A 25429-nucleotide genomic window follows, 5' to 3' on the forward strand; every position below is an offset into this window, starting at 1 on the left:
AACATTTTACTTGCATCTACACTCCTACTGTTACTTGGTGCTGTGGTCTAAACCACTGAGCCTCTTGGGCTTGCCGACCAGAAGGTCAGCGGTTCGAATCCCCGCAATGGAGTGAGCTCCTGTTGCTCTGTCCCAGCTTCTGCCAACCTAGCAGTTCGAAAGCACGCCAGTCCAAGTAGATAAATAGGTACCGCTGTGACGGGAAGGTAAACGGCATTTCCGTGCGCTCTGGTTTCCGTCACAGTGTCCCATTGTGCCAGAAGCAGCCTAGTCATGCTGGCCACATGACCTGGAAAGCTGTCTGTGGACAAATGCTGGCTCCCTCAGGCTAAAAGCAAGATGAGTGCCACAACCCCATAGTTGCCTTTGACTGGACTTAACTGCCCAGGGGTCCTTTACCTTTTTACCTTTACCTTACTCTCAGAACAACCCTGATCCTTAGGTCACTTGAATCCCTCTAGATGCACGCGCCTTGCACTTCAGTTTTTGTGCTGCCTCCCACCTACTCTTTCCTGGTTCCCCTCTGGATATGAGAGTACAACAACTGGAAGAACAAAGCACTTCTACATCTGACTGACTGTAGATACTATGATGTCAGAAATTGCTTTCATTAATGATGGAGTGCATTGTCTTCCTGCTCTTTTCTTCTTCTCTTACTGGCATCCTGTAAAATATTAAAACTCTCAGCATACCTATCCTTCACTTTCTTTCCCCTAAATTCTTTCATATCCCTACACATCCAAAGCAGATTTAAAATAATAAAAGACCAACACAACAAAATCTGCGAGGAAATATTCCCCACAGCCTCATAGTTTGGGAAAGCCCATTTTTTTTTTTAATCCAGCTCCAGATTTCTTCCATAATGTGACTAACCTTGACATATATCTGACAGAATGATATGGGGGAAATTTTCCTCAGTCTCCCCAGCCCCTCAATTCTGGGCTCAGCAATAGCACTTCCTTCTCAGAGCACATATATGCATATATATAAAATAAAGCCTGTTCTGCAGCAAACACAATAATATGCTTTTATTGTGGCTTCATTGCTGTGAATGGCCTGGGGGACATCACAACATTCCAATAAGCTCAAGTTCAGGCAAAGCAAAGCTCTATTCACATAGGTTTGCATTTTTACAGAGTTACATTGGGGGCACACAGTGAATGCAGATAATCAGATGATTTGGAAAATGGGGTTGGAATCTAACGTTCAAATAATGAGGGTAAGTGATGTTTCCAAAAATGGTGATGAATAAAATATCCAGACTGAGAATGTATGTGATGAGCCACGGCTAAATACACTGCATAAGAGCTAAATAAAAAGCAAGGAATTTGCACCTAATGCAATGTCTCTTTGTGCTTCTGAGTGGGATATTGGTCCCCATAATTATGGTGTTTCCAATCTGCAACCTCATCTTCTGTAGCTTGTGGCTTCCATGGCTTCCTCTCCACTGATATATAGTTCTTGTAAATGTTAGAAATATCACCACTCTTAAGATCCAGCAAATTATGGGAAATTCAACAGCTACAGTATCGAGTGACATTTGCAGCCATACTTGCATGACATTACCTCTCAACTTTACAACATAGTCCATTTCACAGTCCATCTCACAGGTAAACAACAGTGCTCAAGGAATAAATGAATACCGATGGGACAAGAGAATGGCAAGTTATGTGATCTGATTGGTGGAATGGGTTGGGCTGTCATGTTATGTTATTACTTCAGAACTTAAGCCACTTGCAGCTCAATCAACCTTTACAAAATTTTCTGTTCAGCATACTTTTGTTTCAATGGGACGTTTGCTGGCAATCCGAATCTCCGTCCCCCTGAACTAGCCGTCGGAAACAACAACCCGAAACTTAAGGGCAGAGCTTTGTGGCGAACATCACGTGTAGTTTGACCCTTACTTTTAAGTCAGCTCATAATCAGGTTTTGGAAAGATGCCCGGCTACATATGATATCAGAAGTAGTAGTACCCATATCATGGTTGGCGAAGAGTAAATGGGATCTTTATTGTTACCTTTTACATTCACATTTTTTTTGCTTTAAAGAACTGAAGATAGCAAAGGCACTAGAATGTTGTGATTAAGAGGAAAGCCTCAACGGATTTGGAGAAAAGCAGACTGGAGTTAGATCTTCTGTTTTATAGCTAAGCCTGAGGTTTATCAAATATTAATACAGAAGAGCCGTAGAAATGTGGTTTTTGTTTTTAAAAGAAAGCTAAGCACTGCACACAATATGCTTGGGATTAATTGCAGACTCATTAGACATGAGGCTCTAAATATCATTAACAACTGAGATAACAACAACATTTCTGCAGATTAAGGAACGAGTACTAGACAAAAAAAATAAATGGAGGATTTGGAAGAGAATTGTGTTGGGGGGATTTTTGTTTTGCTCTTTCTTACCCAGACCATACCTGAAGTTTCCAAGAGCATCAACATCCTAAACAAGTCACATATTATCATCTCAAACCATATGCTTACCTGGATGTTTTTTCCCTACACATTTTTACTCCCCAGGAGTCTGCAAACAACTAGAATGAAAAACAAACACACACAGAACGGGAAGTCAAATACAAATGGCAGATAAGTGACCACACAGTCTTGACAATAACTTTCCAAACCTCCTTGCCTTTTGGGCTTTATTGATTCTGAGAATAAGTTCCATTTGCCCGCCAAAGGTTCAAGAGGGGGGCAATAGCTTTACTAGGCCCAGCATGCGGAAATGAACTCCTAATATAAACAAATGGAATCTAGGTTCATTATTTGTTTTACGAAAATGGCAGTGGTGTTATATCCGGAATTGATTTTATTTAAAACACTGCCTGAAGCAATTGCTCAATGAGCTGTTTTCTCCCCGAAGGTCTCTCTGTACCATTTCTCCCCACCAACAACTATTCTAGTAAAGAATATAAATCCTCTCCTTCCCTGTTGGTCTCCCAAGGACTAACATCCCTATAAATCTGTATAGTGTAAAAATACCAATAGTACGTCATTTAGAGTTTGAACTTTTCTTTGTGTAAAAACAACAACAAAAAGAAACCCCACAATCCTGTGGTGGAGGGGGAAAAAAGATTATCATTGTACTTGTTGTTTGCCAGAGACATTAAAGAAAATTGCAAGAGCAGAATAAACGGAGCACTCGACGGGATAAGCTTTTTTCTTGAAAACAAATTTCCACATTATCCCTGCATGCTGGAAGACCTTGCTTGATGGAGGCTAGGAGGACTGCTCGGAGTAATCTTTGAAAACAAGCAAGCCATTTATTTTAGCAGTTCCCACAGTGGATCTGGGCAGGTAGACCAGGCCTCTCTTTTTCTCTACATAAAACTCTTGCAGATGCTTCAAGATGGGACTTTAAAGCCTGAGAGGGCTGGGAAACAAAGATTTGTTAGAGAACCCCACTTACGAAAATGGGCACCGCAAAGCTATTGCATACAAATTGCTGCAAAGCACTCGCCGGCTCTCTGCAAGAAGGCAGCAGATCTGTCACACTGGATCTGAGAACATTTGTCTCACGTTCTTTAGTGCAATTAAGCAAACCACGAAGCCTGAAAGATACTGCAAGGAATGGGGAGCTCTCCTTTCGGTGCCATAAGTTTACTTCTAGAGAGGCAGTGGTGGTTGATCAGACCCTCTTGGCTGGTTGTAAGTAAGGAAGTACATACCCTCCAATGTATCCAGGCCAAAAACTGGGACAAACCACTTTGGGCTACGTTCCCGGGTGAGTCACGTGACCCACATGACTTTTTTTCGGGGTGAGTTCATGGCGCCCAAAATGGCCACCTTGCTGTTGTTCAAAAAATGAGGAGGTTTTCCTGGGATAGTTGAGGGGTATGAAATAATGAGGTGGGGGCTGGCTGAAGGCAGACCGAAGTTGGTGTGACAGCACCTCACTTGCCCTAATGGATCAACTTCCATCGATACAGCACAAGGTTCTCCCAAGGTCTGGTGGTGTTTCTCCACCTGCTGTTGGGGATCTTGCTGAAGCAGGGAGTTGGTGGTTTTGGAAACAGCACCCACCCACTAGCAAAAGAGCTTGCTAGTGATGCCAGTGTTGTTGTTTTTGCTGCTGTGGCCTTTGCTGTTCCTTGCTCTTCTGATGCTAGTCAAGCTCTCTCCTTGACACAGGCCTCTTTTATACAGCCAGAGATTATGATGATAGGAGCCACTGCCTCCCCCAGCTATTATCTTGCAACTCCTTCCAGTCACATACCGTATTGGCTTGAATATAAGCCTCACTTTCCCCCCAAATTCTGACCATGAAAAGTAAAAGTGCGGTTATATGCACGACTTTACGGTATGCAGCCAGGAGCGCGGGGCAAACAGTGCCAGGATTGTGGGAAAGTAGTGCCTGCCCCACACGTAGTCCCCACCCTCTCCGCCAAGGCTGGGAAGGGAGAGAACTAGGAAGGGGGAAGGCCGCCAGCAACGCAGTGTGGCTCCTGCCCCCCAGTATGCAGCCAGGAGCAGCAAGGAATGGAGCAGCTTATATTAGGGTATCCCCCCACCATTTTAAAGGTGCAGCTTATATTCGGGTACAGCTTATATTCGGGCCGATACGGTATGTCCCAAACCCCTCCTATTGGTTGTGCTGTGAGACAGGAAAGCGGATGGTTTTGGATGGGTTTCCCTGGCATTTACAAGCACCAGAGGGCTCCAAGAGAGAGACTGTGGGTCAGACCCTAATTTCCTGCTCCTGGCTGTACTAGGAAAGCCAATGCACTACAAATTCAAGCCAAAATGCAGACTCCGTAGACAAGGATCTCCAAAATCATGAGGCCATGCAATCCAGAAGAGCCAACCCTATTCCCTGGCCTGTACATTGTCCCCAAATTGTTGATGTTGTTGTACTTCCTGATTGGGACTTTTGTCTTCTGTCTGGCTCCCTGCTCCTCTTGCTGACACTTGCTGACACCTCCATCTGTTTCCTGTAAAATCCATGCCACTTATTGCATCAGCTTTCTCCAACCCTGGTACCACTGAGATGTTTCACACTATACCTCCCATCTTCCTGAACCTTTGCCCTGCTGGCTGGGGCTAATGGGAGTTGTAATCCAATGCACCTTGAAGGTACCATGTTTGGGGACATCTGCCTTATATAGAGGTGTGCCTTGAGCTAGACAAGTTTTCCCCATAAATTCATTTGGGGTCATTTAGTTTGCATATTCATATAATGCGAATGGGGTTTTTGGACTGGACTTTTGCTTGAGATGAGAAATGTGTTACATGATGAAAAAGTGGTCTGTCATTCAATTATGCATTTTAGAGAAATCAGTAGACTGTCATAATGTTTCTGGATTCCTGAAGGGCTCAACTTCTTCGTTTGGCTAGTCACCAATTAGTGCGTATATGTAATGTTTTGAAAATGTTTTCCTAATACATTTGCTGAATACATTAATTCAGAGGGTTTGTTTTCAATGACTTTTTCATTATGTTTGCATAAGCTGTACTCGGGGACACTCAACTTCTGATGGGGACACTCAACTTCTAGCACCAAACTTTGCCTCCTTTATTATCTGTAAAATTCACACAACCTTAAACCTGTCAATATGTAGCCAAACACATTTTTTTTCAACTTAGTGGAACAGGGTACCTTGCAGCCTGTTTTTCTATTGAGTGTCCTGACAATATAAATTACCCTTGGCTTTACTAATGTCGGTGCATTGGCTCATGCTAACAAATAACTCTAAAGACAACAAATAACTTTATTAGAATTAATTACACCTCTACCTTGTTGATTTCTTCTCCTACTAATCCAGATGATTGCAAACAGGGATTCAACATTCCCCCCCCTTGCATACATTACTAAAAATCTTTGATAATTCTGTCCATCCAAGCTGCAGTTATCCTACATTAGATAAATATATATTTTTAAACCAAGTTAGTGGAAATGAAATAGCTTAATTAATCAAGATACAAAACAGTCAACATATATTTAAGGAGTTCTGGATATCTTGTAAATGTACAAAAGCACTGCAATGGGATCCATAATTATATTTAAACTTAACATTTCTACATTGATGAGGCTCAATACAAGCAGACGAATGTATTAATTTTTCACCCTTTTAATATGTAGCAATGTGTAAAAATCAATTTCTGTGGAGCTGAGTAATCTGCAGTCCTAATCTATGAAACATAGTAGGAAACTATGGAATTGGACATAAAAATCTGATGGCAAGGTTTGCAATGCAGAACTTTTAATGTTTTCAAATTTGAAATGTTTATGAAATTTCATTTCTGCCCTTTTTAAAAGCTGCTAATGTTTAGTGACAGGCTGTGGTCTAAATCACTGAGCCTCTTGGATTTGCTGATCAGAAGGTCGTGGTTTGAATCCCCGCAACAGGGTGAACTCCTATTGCTTGGTCCCAGCTCCTGCCAACCTAGCAGTTCGAAAGCACGCCAAAAAAAGGTGCAAGTAAATAAATAGGTACCACTCTGGTGGGATGGTAAGTGGCGTTTTCATGCACTGCTCTGGTTTCGGTGTTCCGTGCGCCAGAAGCGGCTTAATCATTCTGGCCACATGACCCAGAAAAACTGTCTGTGGACAAACGCCAGCTCTCTGGGCCTGTAAAGCGAGATGAGCGCCACAACCCCAGAGTCGTCTGTGACTGGACTTAACTGTCAGGGGTCCTTTACCTTTTTTTAATGTTTAGTGAGATGCAACACTTTAACAATATCATATAATGCTTGTTTGAATAATATTATATATCTTCTGTATTCATTTAGTACCTGTGGTTTCAAACAGTGAAACAAATTATAAGTGAGGGTAGTTTTAAAAAAGCTGGGGATGAACACTCCCCCCCCCCACTTTTATATCCCACTCTTCCTCTAAGGAGCCCAAACTTTGAGACCTAGGGGTGAATCAAGGTGATCTCATGGGTGTGGGCCCAGTGATGCTAAACATGACATATTAAGCAATAACCACAGTCGCTGAATTCATAGCATTCAAATGAAACAACAGGAAGTCTAACAAACGAGCAAATATGTCACTAGTTGGAAATTCAGATAAAAACTTTAGTTAAAGGAGGTGTCCTCATGTCCAGTTGAAGCTCTGTGTTCAAGGCACTGGATGTGATGGATGTTGTAGTCTACCAAAGTAAAAATTGCAAGGATCCTCACTTGTCCCCCTTCCATTGCACTATTCTTTTAGATATCCAGTGTGATTTCTAATGCCTATTCCTTGGGTTCCCAAGTGGATTAATTCATGTGGGAGTTGGGGGGTGGGGGATTGCCATGGAGCAGAAGGGGGAAAGGCTGGAATGGGACTGAGAGTTTTCCAGTCCAGGCTTTTCTTTTCTTCTGCCTCTGAGGCAGCCGCCCACCCCTGCTTCCCCCTGAAATAATGGACTTGGTGGTCTTCACTCAATGCCAAATGAAAATAAAGACCCGATCTGGTCCAGACTCTCCAGTGTCCACTCCTCTCTCTCCTCATTCCACATGCTTCTGCAATACTGCACCTCGCTACACGGGTGGCACTGTGGTCTAAACCACTGAACCTCTTCGGCTTGCTGATCAGAAGCTTGGTGGTTCGAATCCCTGCGACAGGGTGAGCTCCCGTTGCTCTGTCCCAGTTCCTGCCAACCTAGCAGTACGAAAGCACATCAGTACAAGTAGATAAATAGTTAGCGCTGTGGTGAGAAGGTAAACGGCATTTCCATGCTCTCTGACTTCTGTCACGGTGTTCTGTTGCACCAGAAGCGGTTAAGTCATGCTGGCCACATGATCCAGAAAGATGTCTGCGGACAAATGCCATCTCCCTCAGCCTGAAAGTGAGATGAGTGCGGAGCTAAACAGTATAAACTGAGAGCATTTGCAGATGATCTAGTTGTGGTTCGAGGACCCGACCCCCGCGAAGTGAAATGAAGACACAAGGACAAGTGATATAAGGTTGATGGGCTAGAAAAGGCCACAACTTTATTGGTTACAGCAATGAAAAGGTATTGGCTTAGGCATTGGATCGAAACAAGTGGGTTTATTCACCAGTAGGTGGAGCCTGTTGATGCTAATCCAACTATAGGCTCACCCCTGCTGTCACCGAGGGTCGTGCCATGGCCTCCCGCCAAGCAGGCATCGGACAGAATACACGACCGCCAGATTCCTTTAACGGAATACCCCTAAAAATTGAAGGCATAGGCGATGGCCACACCTAGCACTTCGACACACAACACATTATTCCAATGCCTAACCTACCCACCAATACCACAAAAGTTGTGACGATTGCTACGAGGTAGGCGAAAAAACCAAAAAGCCTAATGCCAAATGGAAAAACTCCTACCAGGCCCCCCGGGCAACCAGGGCGACCAACCTAAGGTCCATAGCAAGGCCAATGACCTAAGCCCTAACTAAAAGGGAGTGGAGGGTGGGTGACTCGTGATGGGACGACGATGAGATGAGGAATGAGGCCAGGGAGAGGCTGGCACTGCAGCAAAAAGGCTGCTGAACACGCCCCCTCCATGGCACCTGGTTGGGTGGCCATCGGGGGGGCGTGAGCGCCAGCCAGGTGAGCTGGAGGCAGGGGGCAACGCCCCCTGCTGGGCGGTGCTCGGGCTCCCGCCCACAACCACTCCCCTCTCTTTCAGGGAGGAGAGTCTTTTTAACATTACAAGAGCCAGACACTAGTACGAAAAGAGTTTTAGAACTAATACAAGTATTTGGTCAAGTAGCAGGATTTAAGCTGAACAAACAGAAAACGAAAGTATTGGATAAAAATCTAACAGTGGTTGAAAGAGAGAGGTTTCAGAATGAAACTGGTTTAACGGTAGCAAAGAAGGTGAAATACCTGGGGATTAATTTGACATCTAAGAATGTGAATTTATTTAAAGATAACTATGAGAAATGTTGGTCAGAAGTTAAGAAAGATTTAGAAGTATGGTCAAATTTGAGACTTTCCTTGTTAGGCCGAATTGCTGTTATTAAGATGAATGTCTTGCCGAGAATGTTGTTTTTGTTTCAAACATTGCAGATTTTGGACAAAATGGATTGTTTCAAGAGGTGGCAAAAATATATATCTAGATTTGTCTGGCAGGGCAAAAAGCCCAGAATAAAATTTAAGATACTAACTGATGCAAAAGAAAGAGGGGGGTTTGCCCTGCCGGACTTAAAGTTGTATTATGAATCAGCGGCTTTCTGCTGGCTGAAAAGTTGGCTGCTTCTTGAAAACACAGACATTTTGGATCTGGAAGGGTTCAATAACAGATTTGGCTGGCATGCATATATATGGTATGACAAGGTTAAAACTCATCAAGGTTTCAAAAACCATATTGTTAGGAAAGCATTATATAATGTTTGGATTCGGTACAAAGATTTGTTGGAAAACAAAACCCCCAGGTGGTTGTCACCAATGGAAGCTAAGGAAGTGAAAAAACTTAATATGGAACCCAAATGGCCAAAATATTGGGAAATTATAGAACATGAGGAGGGAAAAGTGAAATTGCAGAGCTATGAGAAATTGAAGTCAAAAGTAAGAGATTGGCTTCATTACTATCAGATAAATGAAGTTTTCAAACTGGACAGGAAAATTGGCTTCCAGGTGGAGAGGTCAAAATTAGAAACAGAGCTATTGGAACCCAATACTAAGAATCTGTCAAGAATGTATAACTTGCTGTTGAAATGGAATACACAGGATGAGACGGTTAAATCAGCTATGATTAAATGGGCACAAGACATTGGTCATAACATCATGTTTGCTGACTGGGAACAGTTATGGACCACCGGTATAAAGTTCACGGCATGTAATGCCTTAAGAGAGAACATTATGAAAATGATATATAGGTGGTACATGACCCCAGTCAAGCTGGCAAAAATTTACCACACGCCCAATAACAAATGTTGGAAATGTAAGGAAACTGAAGGTACCTTTTACCACCTTTGGTGGACGTGCCCTAGGATTAAGGTCTTCTGGGAAATGATTTATAATGAAATGAAAAAGGTGCTTAAATGCACTTTCGTAAAGAAACCAGAAGCTTTCCTCCTGGGCATGGTAGGCCAATTGGTGTCAAGGAAAGATAGGATGTTTTTTATGTATGCTACAACAGCAGCAAGAGTACTTTTAGCAAAGTATTGGAAGACACAAGAACTACCCACACTGGAAGAATGGCAGACCAAGGTGATCGACTACATGGGACTGGCGGAGATGACTGGCAGAATCCGTGACCAAGGGAAAGAGACGGTGGAGGAAGACTGGAAGAAATTTAAAGTTTACCTTAAGAATTGCTGTAAAATTAATGAATGTTAAAATGTCTTGGGTAATGCAAAATAGAATTGCAGTGACAAACAATTGGACATGAAAAAAAAAAGAGTTAAAGAAAGTGCTACAAGAAATTGAAATTAGGGGTTGCTGGAATGATTTAAAACAGGGATGCAGAAAGGGGAGGTATGGGGAAGTCGCTGAAAGAAGGTTTTAGGAAAGAAAGGTCAAGAAATTATACATGTTTATATGTTTGTTTGTCTATGTATTGTGTTGTATTGTCTTTTAATATGTGTTGAAAAACCAATAAAAAATTTATATATATAAAAAAATGAAAGTGAGATGAGTGCTGCAACTCCATAGTCGCCTTTTGTTAACCATCCAGGGTTAACCATCCAGGGGTCCTTTACCTTTACCTTACCTCATGCCAGGCATGCATACATACCCATAAGATCCTCTTTTTCTTAAGCCCAGTCCCATTCTTTTTCTTCCTTTGTGCTTCCTCCTACCACATAGCCCTGGAGGAGAGGAGGGAGGGAGGGAGAGAGAGAGAGAAAGGAGGACAAACCCTCTGGAGAGTCTGTGCAATAATTTGCAGAGCCTGAGGTTAATTCACAGAGTGGAGGAGGGCAGACATCCCTGCAAAGTCTATGCAATAATTTGCAGCTGGCTCGTGACCCGACAAACCTGGAAACTCCAAGTCAAACCTGGAGATCTGGCAATCTAAGCATTGGGTGTTGCTGTCAGGTTTTTTAAAACCCCAAATATCTGGCTTAAGGAAACAAATGTTTGACTAAATTTTGTCATTTGGTCAATTAAAAGAAAGTTTTGCAAGCTTTCCCTGTTAATTGCTGCTTTATACAAACAGCAAGCTCTTCTGACACAAACAGCTCCACGATGGTTGATATATCAAGTGCTTTCTTTTCAATTATTTCCCTGGCAAGATAAATATGTGTTTGTATGCAAAACCTGAAGTTTGTATTTAATTATCTCCATAGATGCAATACATCAATAAGATTTTAATTAAGAGCTTCGTTGGATTATCTCTGAAGCAATCACTTTTGGAATGGGTGTGCCTTGCAAAGGCTAAGTAGCAGAGGCCCCGGCTTGCTGTACTTCTCAATTGTAATTAAAAAAAAAAAAAGCATTTTCTCCTTAACATTCCTCTGGACCTTGATGTTCCAAAGAGTTGTTGGGAATCTCTTTGGTGCCCCTTTGAGTCCTCACAGATGTTTTATCTGGGCAAGGCCCATCTACAAATGACTGGCAGTGGGGCAGAGGAGGACAACATAAGCTCTGTGCTATTCCTTTCCTTTCATACCACCTTGAGCAGTTAGTTGGGTATCTTCAACAAACTTGGCCCTCTGACTGCTCATGACTAATTGCAGGTTATTTATGAATAAGTCAACAAGTCCCAATACTTGTGTGCTGGCTGTTCAAGTGCTGTAGATGGGCATCTTCAAGGCCCCTGCTCTCCCTTCTTATGGTTCTTCATGGTTCTTCTTATGACTCTTTATCCCCCTTGTAGTTCTTCATCCTTCTTGCGGTTCTTCATCATTAAACTTGAACCAGACAGCTCTTCAAATAGAGAACACCTTTAAACAGAGGCCTGCTCTCTGAAAACCATTCAAATAGCCCCCATGTTTGTCTTTGTTAACTTCTGAGAGTTGTAAGCAAAGCACAAAGCACTTGCAGTTGAAATTACGATGTGCAAGGGAATGTATTCAGAATGGACTCGTAACGGTGTCCTACATGCCAGGAACTGAGATTCCTGCTGATTTGTTATCCAAGGTCGTTCCCAGGGAACGACACAGTGCCTATGTACAGAAACTGTGGTTATACTAACATACTGCCCAGTGATACATAGAAAGGGGGAGGATGTTGGATTTCTATTCCTCTCACTGTGCAGATATTGTGTATGTTATGTCTATGTTATGCATTTCAGCACCAATTGTTGGAATCACAGGAGCGGATGTTTACTGTACTCTGTTTCCGTTTGTTTTTGCTTTCACTTCTGACTTCTCTCTGAGGAAGACGAGAGAGAGGAGACATGTTTTCTTTTGTTCTGCCTTATGCTTAAGAAAGTAGTTTTAGTGTTCACAACCCCAGTCTAGCTCTGACTGCGTTTATCTCTGCTGGACTCTGAATATGTGCTCAGTGTCTCCAAGACATGAGTCATTATAAATGTTGGGGAAGGTGGTTCGGAACTCCTTAGAGCTGCACGCTGTACGCTGATGGGAGAGACAGGCTGGAATCATTCCTGTCGTATGCCTGGGGATCGTCCTAGCCCCCGGCCGACCCAACACAGACCTCTGTAAAGCAGGCCACCTAGAACATTACAACATCTCAGTATGCACTGAAGTCTATATATAAGGTTTCCTTTCTTGCCAGGGTAAGTAATGATGGAAGCTTAAAGCTGAGCACACATAATACTTCTTTGAGATGTACTTCCAGTGGCCTAGTCCACTGATCTGTATTTTACTCTGTTGCTTTCCTAGGAATACATTTCCCAGTTCATTCACTTCAATATCAATAATCTTATGGAGCCATTAGAAGCTCTAATTAAAAAATTTCTCATGATTAGAAAAAAACATGGCACAAAAGGGTGATGTTTATATAGGGAATATATGCTAATCACCAGGACCGAAACATCTCCTAGGCAGCTACACGTTTGAACTCTGCATGGCATTAATTTAAAATTTGAGTTCCAAGGAACAAACACTTGAATACGGAGCAGTCTCTTAGTGAGAGGAAAATCTCTGAAATAACAGGAGTACAGTCATGGTTCCATGATTACTTAATGCACAAAGGGAGGAACGGTGTCTTTGCAATGAGGAAATTCCTACAGTTACCATTAATGAAGTGAGAAATAGGTTGGGCTTTTTTCTCACGGGAACTCAGTTCCAGCACCTCATAGGTGGGTGCCATTGCCATTATAAGAGAACAAGGGAGGTGTTCATGGTGAGTTCCAGCACCTCTTTTCCTAGAAAAATAGCACTGGAATTAACCATTTGATTTTTCAAGGGAGTTTGTTAGAAAAAGAAAGCCCCCCCTTTTCCTTCTTCATTTTTCTAACCACCTAATGTTTCAGTAGCCGTGAAAAACTGTTTTCTAACACTACAAGAAGCAATAATAGTTCTGAATCAGATTGTTCAAACCAGTACTTTTAAACTATGAAGCTGAAAGGCAAAAACCTGAAGAAGAGCCTCCTCAGATGGTGAGGTGGATTGGCACGGGGAAAGGTCAGGTGAAGGCTAGAGGAAAGTACCCAGGTAGATGGTCTATGCTATTTGCATGGATTAACTGAGGCCATGAGCCTGCATAAGCAAATGCAACATTTATGCTCCAGTGATGGATAGGCCCGGGGTGCTGTTTTTCCTCTTAGAATAAAACGTTACTCAAAGCCTGTTTACACGTTTGGAAAAATCATGTGATGATTAATGATGCAATAGTAATGTAAGCTGCCACAGGATGCTGCGAGTGAAAGGGAAGGCAGAACAGATAAATTTAAAGAAATAAATAGCCCTCCACTGATGGTATGCTTTAGGAAGTGATAAAGACGGGCACAGGACTGAGAGCCAGAGTAGGTGTAGTATGGAGGACAGAGGAAAGCACACTGGGAGCATAAAATGGAGACAATCCTATGTGTGGACAGCTCTGAGATCTTTAGAGGAAGGATAGAAGATATGTAAGAAGAGATTATTCCCGCCCCCCCCATGGGGATGGGACAGAAGCTATCCCTGGTTGTAGAAAATTAGAATCTTTCAGTGAAAGGTTTGGGTCAAGCCATCCTACCTGGTATGTTTGTTTTCTAAGTGAATGGTGTTCATTTTTTTAATGTGGGGAGGGGACCTTTCAGAATGTGATGCCCCAACTTCAGAAGGCCATTCCACAAAATTGTTTTCGGAGGATGTAGACAAGCTCTCACAAACAACACAATTTCTGTCATTTGCTTTGACCGTCATTGCTTCTTCCTCTTTGTGCGTCTGTGCTGCAAAGCCACAACTCGGGACTCAGGAACGATGACAGATGATAGGCAATTTATACACTTCACACAATTCTATATTTTATTTTATTTTTCTAAGACTAGATTTACAGCAAATGAACAACTGTTGAGAAATAATTGTGGAAAGCGTACCTACAGCTGCCATCTATGTTAAAGAAAATTCCATAAGATTACAAAGCATCAACTTTTTCATTATATATATATAATGATGCCAAAAGAGCTATTAACGTCTGTATGGCTAATGGTGTGTACTGTACACAAATGGTTTCATTATCAAGCCTTCTTTAGCTCAATGGGCTATATCTTTTCTGAAGAAGCCGCTGAACTCAATTGTACGAGAGAGGAGAATACGTGGGCCAACTGGTGTAAAATAGGAACAGATGCAAATCTTTGTGCATCTCTACAAATAAATATGGCATTTGTTTCAAGTCGTATGGAAACAACTATGTAGGGCAGTGTCACTATTTTAAGGGTAATTTTAGCTATGTTGTTGTTGTTTAGTCGTTTAGGCGTGTCCGACTCTTTGTGACCCCATGGACCAGAGCACGCCAGGCACTCCTGTCTTCCACTGCCTCCTGCAGTTTGGTCAAATTCATGCTGGTAGCTTCGAGAACACTGTCCAACCATCTCGTCCTCTGTTGTCCCCTTCTCCTTTTGCCCTCCATCTTTCCCAACATCAGGGTCTTTTCCAGGGAGTCTTCTCTTCTCATGAGGTGGCCAAAGTATTGGAGCCTCAGCTTCAGGATCTGTCCTTCCAGTGAGCACTCAGGGCTGATTTCCTTAAGAATGGATAGGTTTGATCTTCTTGCAGTCCATGGGACTCTCAAGAGTCTCCTCCAGCACCATAATTCAAAAGCATCAATTCTTCGGCGATCAGCCTTCTTTATGGTCCAGCTCTCATTTCCATACATCACTACTGGGAAAACCATAGCTTTAACTATACGGACCTTTGTTGGCAAGGTGATGTCTCTGCTTTTTAAGATGCTGTCTAGGTTTGCCATTGCCTTTCTCCCAAGGAGCAGGCGTCTTTTAATTTCGTGACTGCTGTCACCATCTGCAGTGATCATGGAGAAAAACCTCTCACTGTCTCCATTTCTTCCCCTTCTATTTGCCAGGAGGTGATGGGCCCATAGATTGGCCCAATGTGGGGCAAGCTAAAAACGAGATTGGTGGTGTAATGTGGTTTGCTTCATTGCAGAAAATGCACAATCCTGGTTATCTGCCTGTTCATGGTAACTAGCTTATCAGCTCTTTAAACTCATGGGAACACTGTTGTCCTTTACCACAAATCTGCCGGTCAAATTCTTTGGTCAAAAAAATTGTGCACATAAACCTTCTCCACCTGGATTCATCTTGTGTAGAGCAGATCCTGGACATCGGACAATAGATGGAAAGCACGACCTCTGGGGTTTCACTTTTGCTTCATCTACTTATTTTTTTTTTTTGCACTGGCATCCCCACAGTGCCCTGATACAGCTTAAATTTATGCAATATTTTATGGGTGGGAATACATCTGTGTTCAAACCATAGTTAACAATATTTCAAAACCTAAAGCAAACAATAATTTTACCATCAGTAAAAGTATACCATGGCAGGGAAATCTGAATGTAACAAGATTCTACCAGTCAGCACTAAACTTGATCCCACCTAAAAGCCTGGGCAAAGTGTTGTAGCTGGAATGATAATGGTGTTGGCTCATGATGTATTTCAGAGGGGAAGTTTATAAGGACGAGGTCACCACAGATGTCACTTTTCCATGCACACCATGTACCGCATAGCTCATTCGACGACAGGTGAACGTGCAAAGCCTCCTCTGTTGAGCATAATGTGCAAGCAGGTTGGTATGGAAGGATGTGTTTATTTAGATATTTGGGGCCCAAGTCATCCAGTGCAGGCATAGGCAAACTCCGACCCTCCAGATGTTTGGGACTACAATTCCCATCACCCCTAGCTAACAGGACCAGTGGTCAGGGATGATGGGAATTGTTGTCCCAAACATCTGGAAGGCCGGAGTTTGCCTATGCCTGATCCAGAGCTTTGTATGTTATCAAAAGCACCACTAACCCAGCTCAGAAGCGAGTTGGCCACCTGTGCTATTCTTTCAAAATGGAAGTTACATTTTGAAATTCTCATTTTGGCTACTGCATTTCGCATCAACCTCCACACCATTTTCAAGGGTAGCCCCATGTAAAGCATATCCGAATAGTCCATTAATCCAATGGAGTCCAATAAAGTTGAATTGTGGGAGATCCAGGACAGACAAAAGAGAAGTATGTCTTCACATAGCATGTTGTTAAGCTATGACGCTTGCTACCATAAGATAGTGATAGCTGCTAACTTTCAGCATCTCTAAAGGACGATTAGACAAATATAAATAGGATTAGGCTATCAATGACTAGTAGGCATGATGGCTATATATTATCTCTGAATATCAGTTGCTGCAGAGCCTAAGCAGGAAAATGCTATGGGCTTATTTCCTAAATGTTGGCTTCCCATAGACCAGCCTTTCTCAACCTGTGGGTCCCCAGATGTTGTTGAACTACAACTCCCATCACCCCTAGCTAGCAAGGCCAGAGCTCAGGGATGATGGGAGTTGTAGTCCAACAACATCTGGGGATCCACAGGTTGAGAACTGCTGCCATAGACAGATATTTGGCCACTGGGGGAACATGGCACTAGACTAGATCAACTTTTGGTCTCATCCATCAGGACACTTCTTACATTTTTTAAATAAATAAATTTTTAAAAAAGAAAATATGTATTCTGCAGAATTGTTTGTCTACAAAAAGAGAGCTAGGCACTGATCTCTCACTGTTGTGGCTTAGTAATTCTTCTGATTTGCTAGTGGGAATCAGCTACATTATATAAATTGGCATCTGTACCGAGTAAGAAAAGCAGCAGGTGGGAATAAGCTACCCATCCATCATTTTGGTACCATGCCTAATAGCATTGTCTAGCCATTAAAGCTGTTTGACAAGCAAACAATATGATAGCGGCACTTTCAAAGCAGAATTTCAAAGTGCATGAGCAATATCTGGTAGTGGAAAAATCAGATTCAGAAATATATAGCAGAATCAAGAAAAGTCTTAGGAAAGACCCGGGAAAACTGCCTATGCAACTAGTATTTTAAAATGACCTTGCAATAATTTAAGAATATTTATATAAAGCCCTTAATAAATGTGAACTGAGACGAAAGTGTCGGGGAACTCTATTCATAATGGAGATGCATTTTTATTTCCTTTCTGTATAGCACAGAATGAAATGCAGTTTATTTTCAGGTCTCTCCTTTTTTTAAGCACCAGGAACATTCAGTAAATGCTGGTAGTTATGAAGAGCACACATTGCCAGACTATTATCAGAGGACTCAGTGAACTACTGTTACAAAGGCTAGTGCATTGATGGGTTCAAATTGGCTGCTCCTATTGATTCGAAGAAGGAGACGAGGCTTACAAATGATATGTATTAGTGTCAATTGTATTGATAACACGAATAGCAGAACAACTAGGTCACTGATCTTCTGCATTTCAGTAGTTCCTAATGTGAAGTTTTTTAGCATCTTCAGCTGAGGATTCCTTGAGAAGAATTTTAACCCTCCATTGTATGACATTTCTGTGGCTATCAAACCAGCAGTGAAAATAACCAGATTCACTACCTTTTGAATCTGGAAACTGCTGATTTTAAATGGATTTATTCTTGCTAAAGGCAGTATGATTATGTTGTCAGTTTGGGGGGGAATGGCCTTGCAGGCCAATTTGGATCCTCTGGGGGGGCAAGATTATCCCATGGGCTGGGGGTTCTTTACACCTGTTCTAAATCAAGGAAAGTAGCCTGGTTGTGGATCACATAGTCCTAATCTAAAGGTCTTTGGTTGAACTAACTGAAGTACAACTGCAAAACTGGTATGCTTCCTCTACCACGGAGAGCCCTAAGCTGAAAGGATGAAGGGTTAGGACCAGTTCATATATTTTCTCATTCAACAGTAAGATGTGCTCACTATTGGAACAGACTGCCTGGGGTGGTGGTGGGTGGGACTGGGCGATATCTGGTTTTCAGCATTGTGATGATGTAACACCAGCTAAGCATCACAATATACTGATATATCACAATGCCTGAAATAAGGATGGAGCTATGTAGAGGCATTGACTGGCTTCATGGGTTTTCCCAAATTGTGATTTTTGCATAGCACAGACACACAGACACTCTCTCTCTCTCTCTCTCTCTCTCACACACACACACACACACACACCATGATTCAAAGTATATTGCCAGGTCAAAAATTATGAAACACAATATGGATTTCAGCCCGGTTTATATGTTGTAGTTGCATATTCCTGCATTGAAGAGGATGAGGACAAATCTAGAATTAGTTGGATCTGCTTATCATTGTCTCCAGCTACTGTTGGTCCACCCCACCTTCTGCCCTACTAGTCCCACTGAGAACCAGTCGCCATTTGTCCTGCTGATGTGTCTCCATGGGTGCTATGAAGGGCAGCGATAATTGGAAGAGATGACATTCCCATATGAATATTTTAAACAAAATTTTTACATATTTACATTATCATAATGATAATGATATATCACAACAGTTTGCAACAACGCAATAACATAAAACCCACAAATAGGCCCACAAAAAAAGTTAAAAATAAGTTAAAAACAAACTTCAAAAGACCATTGTGGAGGATGTATTCATAATTGCCAGCCTAGGCCTGGCAGAGTGGAAAGGTTTTCAGCAGGCATTTAAAAGTTGGCACAGAAGGTGTCTTCGCCAGTGTGAGGGGGCAAGGTGTCTCTGGCTGAAAAGAACCACAGACTGCAGTTTTAGTTGAAGACTGAGAAAGACATAAGAAGCTGAGTATGGGCCCTGAGAGTGTCTGAAAGTGCTTGGAGATCTGATGTATGAATGGCAGACTTGGACTGCCAGCTGGAGTGTTTAGGCTGTGTCTCCATTTTTGCTCAACCTGTATATTTGTAAATTTTACAAAAGCCATTACATTCTGAGTCACCTCTTTCTATTGGGAACCAAGCCCAGGGAAGCACTGCACCCCAGAACTTCTCATTGCTAGGAGAAGTGGGGGTGAGCCTAACAATATTTGTGCACATAGTCTTCATTTGGAAATAAAATATTTTATTGGAACAAATAGGGAACTTGCCCCACAGTTTTAAAGGTAGGCAGAAAAAAATATCCAGAAGGCTGTAATGAAACACAAATGTCTCTGCTTTAAAATTCAGCAATATAGCTTCCTCAAGATGTAATCTCCTTCTGGTAGGCAATCCCTGCACATTTATGGCTCTTAGCTTGGCTACTTTTTATTCACTGTGTGTTGCCAGAATGAAGAATCATTTGGAGATGGTCTGCTGATTGTAGAAGTCAAGGTAATAGCAGGGAAACACATCAAGTCGATGCATCTGCAACTACTGATCTCTTTCTATATTAGGAGCTGCATTGTTTACAGCATTTCTTAGCACCTGAAGTGTTCTTCTCATTTTATCTGTCACTGGAGGAGAAGATACATCCTTGTCTCTTCCACTGGATTTTCATCCTTATGATGCAAATGAAGCAGGCAGCACATCAGCCAGTATAACCTAATCCCAAGAAAAAATGAATTACTTGGAGGTTGTTGCTGTTGTTGTTCTTGTTGGTTTTCTTGCTTTGTCAAGGCTTACATTTAGTCCCTTGACTTAATGCCCTGTCATAGGTTGTAAAATATTATTTCAAAATATTTAGAAGAGGGTGGAAGTGATGTCATGTTATACCTTTATAAGTGATGAGGTTTGGTGGAGATGATGTAGCCATGACTTCTCCCATCCTGTTAGTCTTCTAGTCTCCTAGCACATCCTCTTCTCATTGCTGCAGCATTCAGAATGCAGCATACTCATTATTTTTAAAGGCAGGAGGAATAGCATCTCACTTGGGCCACAGGCCATCCCACTACCATATGGCAATGTTGTTGTTTAGTCGTTTAGTCCCGTCCGACTCTTTGTGACCCCATGGACCAGAGCACGCCAGGCACTCCTGTCTTCCACTGCCTCCCGCAATTTGGTCAAACTCATGTTTGTAGCTTCGAGAACACTGTCCAACCATCTCGTCCTCTGTCGTCCCCTTCTCCTTGTGCCCTCCATCTTTCCCAACATCAGGTTCTTTTCCAGGGAGTCTTCTCTTCTAATGAGGTGGCCAAAGTATTGGAGTCTCAGCTTCAGGATCTGTCCTTCCAGTGAGCACTCAGGGCTGATTTCCTTAAGCAAGAAATTATTTTTGCAGGAGGGTGGTTAAGCTAGAACTCCATTTTACTGTATAACTCAGGGACAGGGAACCTGTGGTTTCCAGCAACCAGCCCAGAACTTGTTAAGTTCCGACTCCAATCACCCTCAGCCAGTCTCCGTGCAGGCACTTTTACAGTCATGGCTTCCCCCGAAGAATCCTAGGAATGGTAGTTTCTTAAGGGTGCTGAGAGTTCGGATACCCCCACAGAGCTGCACTTCCCAGCATCTGTAACAAACTACACTTCCCAGGATGCTTTGGGGCAACCCATGGCTGTGAAAGTGGTAGAAGAGTGCTTTAAATATATGGTGTGGAAACCAGAACTGGCAAAGGCCCTTTCAGGGCAGTGGTGGTGGAAGAGCTGTCAAAGCTGCTGCTTGTCGCAGTGGTAGAGGCTGGTGTGTAGGAGCCAGGAAGTTTCCTTCCTGCAGAGGTGCTGCCTGGTTTCATGAGATCCTAGACATCTTAATTACAACCAATCAGAGGGTGGCTCTGCCTGTCATTGGCTCTGGCTCCACCCACTTTTGGTCTCTATGCCTTCCATCTTTCCAGTCCCAATGCGCACCAGCCAACACTGTTGTAAAGGCAAAGTAATACCCACGTGTGTGTATATTCAAAATGCCTGTTAACGTGGACCATTCTTTGTCGTGATCTTCCATATTATACTGAAACAAATGAGATTTGGTTCCAAGAAAAAATGGTTTAGGATCAGGTTGGTTGTGTTTTAATATGCATCCTCTTTCAGTGTATTAAAGAGTTTGAAGTGCTTAAAGAGTAATAGTTATCATGTGTTCTTGCCTTTTAAACAAAGATGTTACAGTGACTAGGCTCTTTGTCTCCATTCCGTAGAGGATTATGGTACTGAAAAGACATTATATAAAGACAAGCTTTCCTCTGAATTCTTGAGAAACAACGTTTATATGTTAGAAGTGTTATGGTTATTATTGCAAGAGATAATAAACATTTGGCATTTAATGCGTAAAATTATGATGAAAACAAACAGCAGTCCTATATCTATTTATTTCCCGGTGATGAAGTGTGATCTAAATTAGGATCACCATTAAAAATACATAATAAGTTGCAACCATTAGAAAGGGGAACAACAGATGGCTTATTACTTAAAATCCTATTTCACAAATGAAACTGTTTGTATTAAAAGGCACTAATTGCAACCCCTTAACATTATTTTGCTGTAAAAAAAAAAAGTGTTAAAGTTGCAATCTTGTTAACTGTATCTGCAGAGATGAATAAGATTAAAAAGTGAAAGGTATGCAGAAAGCTTCAAAATGTTGTCTTTTCTTGCTGCAAAATGAAAGATAATGAAAAATTCTAAAGTAATGAGTTGTAATTCTACATAAAACCAGCCCACTGATTTACTGAATAGGACATTTGTCTTGGGTGCTAGCTGGATGCTAGGCATCTGCTGGGTGTCCAAGCTATTCTTGCCTAAATTTGTAAAGGCAGTTGCATCAAAGTAAGTAGGGGACAGGAGGGGCAGGGTTGTTATGCAAGGGGGTGATTTGGGGCCCAGAGGAAGTGTGTGTGTTGTGGGATGGATGGAACTCAACACTTTTGACTCTCTCTAGGGTTCTTTGATAGCTAATGCTGATCCTACATCTAAGTATTAATTCAATGTACGGCAGGACTTGTCGATCAGAAGGTCGGCGGTTTGAATCCCCGTGACGGGGTGAGCTCCCGTTGCTCGGTCCCTGTTCCTGCCAACCTAGCAGTTCAAAAGCATGTCAAAGTACAAGTAGATAAATAGGTACCGCTCCAGCGGGAAGGTAAACGGCGTTTCCGTGCGCTGCTCTGGTTCGCCAGAAGCGGCTTAGTCATGCTGGCCACATGACCCGGAAGCTGCACGCCGGCTCCCTCGGCCAATAAAGCAAGATGAGCGCTGCAACCCCAGAGTCGGTCACGACTGGACCTAATGGTCAGGGGTCCCTTTACCTTTAATAGAAGTAATGACCGCAAATAAATCAATATTTGAATGCATAAATTTGCCTCTATTTCATTTGTTGAAAAAACAAACAATAGCATGACATAGCACCTCCCCCAAGATATTTGTATGACAACTCCAAAGATATTTATATGAACGAAACATTTTGAAACGACCCAGCCCCAACCATAGTTCATTAGCCGGCTGGCAAAAACCAGGAAGCATATCTCGGTTAGCCCCATCAAGCACCATTGGTGATGCATAATTGGCCAATTGGGCCAACTATGGCAGTGGGAGGCTGCGCAACTGGTTGAAATCTAGAAGCAGCTGGAAAGACAAACTTGCATTCAGAAAAAAACAACCCTGGTGTTAAAAAACACACACATAAGAAGAGCCAGTGGCTCATTGTCAGGAGTTCAGCCTACACTTGAGTAGGACCCTGTCAGAGACACATGCCCGACTGGCATGTTCCCTCCCTCCTGGCTGATAGTTTGGGAGCTTCAAAAGCTTTCTTCTGCCTAAACATCACAGCGACCGATGCCAACCAACACCGGCACGCTTAGGGATCTGCAGAGTATGCACAACTTGCGTGACAGACCTCAGCAACTCAGTATTTTGGCTAATCTACTTTATTTACATATAAACACACATGGAGCACTCCAACATGGCTCCCTCTCTTTAGCATCAGACAGCAAAGAGAAAAAGGACAAAGGACAATAGTCCCACTTCACAGAATACAGTAACACAAACATCCTGTTTCTGTCACTTCCCACTCTGTGGAGTCAAAACATACACTGTCATGTGATAGACAAAAATCCTATGACTGCAATCACGGAGCAGGAATTCTAGTCCAGCATCCTGTGCTCACAGTGGCCACCAGATGCCCATGGAAACCCTCAAGCAAGACCTAAGCACAAGAGCACACTCTCCTCCTGAGGTTTCCAGCAACTAGTATCCAGAAGCCTTCATTCTTAATTGCAAGACTGCTGATAAATTCTGTGGGGTCCAGTTGCAGCACATGTATTTGTAGGATCCGCCTGCTGTTTCTAAAGACGTATTTCAGAACTTGACTGAAATCCCAGAAGACCAAACAGGGCCAAAGTACCAGTAGGCCTTCCTGAAGCTTCCTGCCCCTCAGGTGATACTGCCAGGCATGCAATGGGACCTAGAGGTCCCCGCATCTCAGTTGACTGTGCTACCCCCAAGTGATTTAAGATTTCTGTCTCCTAAATCAATACTGAGGCTGATCCATCTATCCCTATTAAGTCCAGCATTTGCTTACGTTCATCCCTTGTTACTCTTTACCTCTGTCATCCTTTGCCTTTCCTCTCTCTGTCAGACTTGAGTTTGTGGCTGGGATCTGTCTAAATTTTGGTGATTTCCTAGAGCTCCTTGTACACAGATAGCACTAAACAAGTATTGGCTTGTATCCAACAGTGAGCCAGCAGGAAACACTTCTGTTGAGACAAGGTGGAACTTTTTGGGTTTTGCTAGCTTCCTTATCTACCGCAGCACTTGGCATCATTTTCGATACTGTTCCAGAGTACCCTCAGAATCAGATTTTTGGGGATATGGTAGACTATACAGCATAGGAAAATTCATCACGAGCAAACAGAACTGCTTTCCACTAGTGCAAAGCCACTATTGAATGCAATGCATTATTATTATTATTATTATTATTATTATTATTATTATTATTATTATTATTATATTGTATCATAAAAAATAGACAAGATGCATTTATTTATATCTAGTCATCCAACCACCACAGGACAAAAGTTTCACATTATGGAAGTATTATAACATCAGTAGATGTTAACTCAGATCTAAGAAAATTACAACATAAACCAAGTGCTAAATTGCTCCAGCAGGTGACAACACAGGAAAAAACACAACCTTAAGTCTTTTAACATAAAATAAAATGAATATCTATATCTAAGAGAATTTCTCTCAGAAAACAGGACATTCATGCTGCATTTTAATGCAATGCTAACACTTTTACTTGTCTGAAAAAAGTGGGTAGATTGCATTTGTGTGAATGCTTTGCTAGAAGTAAACCTAAGTAGAAACACCATAATGTGGTGCAGACTTCTGGAGTAAAATAGAAACTTGCTGTTTTCACATTCTATACATTTTCCAATTGCTGTTATTATATGTACACCTTAATGTGGAAGTAATGTTGTTTTATTAGGAGCGCCTTCCAACAACTGAATGCAAATTTCAATAGGCTGAGATCTTTTGTTGATGAAGCCAAGTGTTTGATATGTAAAATCTTGTTCCTGGGATGTTCTATTGGCATATGGATCTTGGTATGATCTACACTGAGCCACTCTTGTATCGTTTTAATAAAAACAGTACTCATTTTTCTCTGGTAATTTCCATATGCTTCTCAGATACTATATGGGCTCCATCTGGTAAGTAATTGAACACCTGAAAGTTCTTGTTACTTGGTAATTAAAGATTTTTTTGGTACTTGAATCAATGAGGTGTCTGGCACTGAAGGACTGTGGATTCAACTCCTATTGAGCTGAAGTTTCAAGTAAATGTCCTGTTATTGATATAGCGTTCAGTTGTTCTGATATGGATGGCTGATTTCTTGCCACTTAATTATTTTTCTACGTGTTCTAAAAGATTATTTGTTAGCTGACAGTTAAAACTGGCAAACAATGACTGCTTATGACATGAAGTGAGGTGTTGTTTAGTGAGCCAATTGAGTTTCCAAAATGCTTATGGAATCTCAATTATACAAACAAGAAGATGATTTCATTTTTGCACGAATTTGAGCTACAGTAAATAAAATGCAAGGCTGGAGATAGCCTTGGTGAGCCTGTTAACACTCTAATAGTGAAATAATTGCAACCAGAGAATAACACCATCCACATCTATGCAGGGTCTTGATCTCATGCCTCCTTGACTAATCATATTAAGAGCTTGATGCCAATAACAGTCAAAACTTTATTTATATAGTTACTTGTTTTTATTGGCATTGAGAGAGATTGGAGGGTCCAGGGTTTGGTTGGTTGTGCTTGGTTGGTTG

The 25429-nt window shown here is 42.0% G+C and overlaps 1 long non-coding RNA gene across 8 annotated transcripts in view; it reads left to right on the top strand.

The window, feature by feature from the left end:
- The window catches only part of LOC310770310, a 159985-nt gene that overhangs the window by 33153 nt on the left and 101403 nt on the right, over positions 1 to 25429 (top strand). The window lies entirely within an intron of this gene.

The sequence above is a fragment of the Podarcis filfolensis genome (assembly GCF_964270895.1).
Source record: "Podarcis filfolensis genome assembly, chromosome: 9".
NCBI classification, from domain to species: Eukaryota; Metazoa; Chordata; class Lepidosauria; order Squamata; family Lacertidae; genus Podarcis; species Podarcis filfolensis.